General features: G+C 44.3%; 1 long non-coding RNA gene across 1 annotated transcript in view; it reads left to right on the top strand.

Moving 5' to 3' along the window:
* LOC125945922 (uncharacterized) overlaps positions 1 to 3138 on the top strand; it is a 9906-nt gene extending 6768 nt beyond the window's left edge. Inside the window, exon 3 of the long non-coding RNA XR_007467214.1 lies at positions 3028 to 3138. This is a non-coding gene — a long non-coding RNA (uncharacterized LOC125945922). The remainder of the gene's footprint in view (positions 1 to 3027) is intronic.
* The last annotated feature ends 814 nt before the right edge of the window (positions 3139 to 3952 follow it).

Raw genomic sequence — 3952 nt, 5'->3', positions numbered from 1 at the left:
TGCTCGCTTTTGGCGCTCACAGACTTTGCACAATATGCAAGCCTAACAAAAAGTGAACACATCGATCATACAGGTTATACTCCGAACGGCACAAGGGCGCTCTCGGTGTCCAAGCATACACAGTGTTGTCAGCTGCTGCCTCGTCCGTTGCTATAGGCGCGGCGACAGTGCATGCGACTGCAAATGTGAGAGCATGGGTCCACAACACGCTGTGTGAAACGACTCTGTTGCAAGTGGCAATGGTTATTTTGCACACATGAAAAAACTTTATGTTCCAAGATAGAGCACGAATGCTTTTATTTAACACCTAGCCCGATGCCCTACGGATCCAGTACAGTGCAGATACAAGGCTTTCCTGTAAGATTTCAGTAAGGTAATGTGGCGTGGCTGAATACAGTATTCTTCAGCGCAGAAGTGAAGTGACTATGAAGTCTCACATTGGTCAAGAAAAAAACGGAATAAGTCATATTGGCAACATTTACAAGTTTGTGGCTAAGACCAGAACGGTCTTATACGTTTAGGATCCTGAGCTTGGCAGCGAGTAATCAGCGGGCTAGTTGTTGCGAGAGGGTCACCAACACGTAGTCGCTGTCCCTGGTAAGTCCATGGCCCCGATCACCAGCTGCAGGTATAACCTAGCTTTCCATCCCTTGGTCACCGCCGCTTCCTACGGGACGAGAGGAGCCCGCAGAAAGAGTTGCTCTCGGTCCTTACACTCACCGCAATCACTTCCCGTTCACTGACTTGCCGACCTTGGGAACAAGAATGCTGGGAAACTCTCACGTTTGATAGCAATTATCATTCTATATCAGATGGTGTGGGAATGCCAGAGTAACCAAGAATAGGATCCAATACCCAGTCCAACCAACGAGCAGTGGGAGAGTCAACTTGCCAGCTCTAGCCCAAATAGTCAGCTACTGCTGACAAGGGCGAAGACAGCGAGTAGAACCAACCGAGTCCTGGACTTAGGGCCCCGCCCACCAGCCAGCTTTTTTTTTTTAATTTATTAAAGCTTTTCCTCCTCGTCATCCCGCCCGAAACGTGAGTGCCGCTGTTGAGGCCAATTATCTCACGCCTAAGAAGGGCGCAAGACAGTGAGGGTCTTGCCGATGGCCGCATACTCACCACCCTCCCTTTCGGACCAGCACTGGGAAGGCGGATCAGCACTGAGAAGCAATCGGGTGACAGCTGACGATACTTAATCGAGCCGTACGAAGAGTATTCTTTCCAGCCAGTTGGTGGCGCATATTTAGACATGGTGGCGCGCAACACACGGGACCAACAAAAAAAAAACAAAAAAGACGATACGAGTAAAACGAGCGTTTGACTTACCCGTCTTCTTCCTTTTGACCTCGTGTGTTGTGCGTCACTTTTGCCGATGTCGAGCCTGTTGCGCTGTAGGCTGAGGAGTGAGCTAGCTTTAGACGGAAATTGAACGATGGAATTGAATCTCACCTCCAGGGACATAAAACGGAGGCGCAGAAGAAACAATTTCTTATTACGTAAAGCAAGGATGCCATAGTCGTCTTCGAACTATGCAAAAGCGCAACGCGCAGGAAGCTGTGTGTTGAGTCCTTCAAACACAGGAGGGCGTCGCTTCAATTCATTGGCTCATCAGGTTTAACGCCCAAAAGCAACACTCATGCTATAAGAGACGTTGCAGTTGAGGGCTACGCATTCATTTCGACAACATGAGGTTGTTGAGCGTGCACTAAGTACACGCTTTAGCGGAGTCTAAACCAGCCTGAAGTAATAAATTTCAGTGATGTTTTTTCTCAAGGCAGGATAAATTACTCAAATTGGATGGATGGATGGATGGATGGATGGATGGATGGATGGATGGATGGATGGATGGATGGATGGATGGATGGATGGATGGATGGATGGATGGATGGATGGATGGATGGATGGATGGATGGATGGGATGGATGGATGGATGGATGGATGGATGGACGGACGGACGGACGGACGGACGGACGGACGGACGGACGGACGGACGGACGGACGGACGGATGGATGGATGGATGGATGGATGGGACGGACGAACGGACGGACGGATGGTTGGATGGATGGTAGAAATCATAGTGATTAGCATGACTCAGCAAAAATGACAATGACTCTGCCAAAAAATTATTAACACTCAAAAACCACTAGAATGGGTTCGGACGTGGGCACTAAGTCAAGGAAACACTAAAGGATGATGGTAGAAATCACAGTCATGAATTCATCCATCCATCTATCCATGGATAAGGCTGAACCTTTTGCATTGGGCGGCAGCTCATGCCACCTAGCCGTGACTAGTATATTTTGTACTTAGTGGAGGGTGACATTTTCCTCTTTTGTTGATTTTAGCCACCAATTAGATAACCTCCGTGCGGTTATTTCTACCCGCTGAACGAGTAGAAATTGTGGATTACGAATAGCGCGCCATTTGGTGTCGGGTAGTGCTCGATATTTGCACATTCTGTCATGAGAAAATTACGCGCAACTTGAATCCCCTCATGGGCAGCGGCAAGACCTGTGAAAGAAACAAGGCTTAGATAACGAGAGCATACAATTTATTAGTGCCTGCCTTTTCTCCTATTTTTTACGATCTTTTGCAATTAATACTTATAATTAATTATACGTGTGTGTGTGTGCTTTTTTGATGCTTGCTTCTGTCTTTAGTGGCGCACTCTATTCTTTGTTGTTGCTTTCGTTTAGTCTGTGGCTTGGAATCTTCTTTATTTCTTTGGTATTTCCTTCTCTTCTTTTTATCTACTATTTCTGTTTCTTCCCCTCCTTCCTAAATAATAGGCAGGCGTTGTGCCGCTTTCAGTGGCAATTTCCAGCTAGCTTTCTTCCTATTTTCTTTTCTCTCTCTCTCTCTCTCTCTCTATATATATATATATATATATATATATATATATATATATATATTTCATATCAAGTGATGTTATTAAGAAGGACGCGTGTAAAATTTACAGAGCCACAGTAGGATCCCCAATCAAAGCACTGACTCTTACCACTATGTTTTCGGAGTTACAGGTAGATGCACTTACAAAGGCATGACCATGGACAGGACCAGCGTGGGTTTCTCGTCGGGTTGCACAAAATATCTTTGCAACCCGGATAGCAGGACGCTTACAGTCCTTGGGTAACGTACTTTCCATCCATTTGTCAACCATTGTTAGCGAGAAACCACCGAAATAGAGTATTCCAATAAAGTACTGCTCCACAAATAGCAGCTCGATACGTAAACCAAAATTATTTGACACTGGCCTACACAAACACCAGCGTTAGCGACTGTAAAGGCGCTGCTGCACTAAATAAGAGAGTCTGGATTGGGTGACTGTGTGATGTGACGTGTGTCTGTATGCGATACTCACACTGGGTGTGGCGAAGTGGTGGCTCCACAGACTGTGTGACAGCGCACACAAAGACAGTTGTGTTCATGAGTCACTTCTTTTGCTCTCATTTTTCGTACAGCGATTGGCTATCCAGTAAAAGGCAGCCAACCGGAGATATCTTCTGGTTAACCTCGTTATCTTTCCTTTATACTCATATATATATATATATATATATATATATATATATAGGAACTTGTAGGTTAAGAAAAAACGATACTAAAACAATACTAAAAAAACTGAACTAAAGTATCGTTTGTTTCGTACGTGCGTCCTCAACCTACAAGTTCCTGTTCAACTACCGGATCCCGGCATAACCTCACTTCATATATATATATATATATATATATATTATATATATATATATATATATATATATATATATTGCGAGACGGCTGTTCAACCTCGACGGTTTATTCTGCAGGCCGCGCGCTGAAGCGAATGGCGCTGGCCATGATGATGAGTATATACATATGAAGAAGATGAAGGGGTAATATAATGCTCACAATATATATATATATATATATATATATATATATATATATATATATATATATATATAACCA

This window comes from Dermacentor silvarum, chromosome 5, assembly GCF_013339745.2.
Source record: "Dermacentor silvarum isolate Dsil-2018 chromosome 5, BIME_Dsil_1.4, whole genome shotgun sequence".
Classification (NCBI taxonomy): domain Eukaryota; kingdom Metazoa; phylum Arthropoda; class Arachnida; order Ixodida; family Ixodidae; genus Dermacentor; species Dermacentor silvarum.
This window is presented reverse-complemented; position numbering and strand designations above follow the sequence as displayed.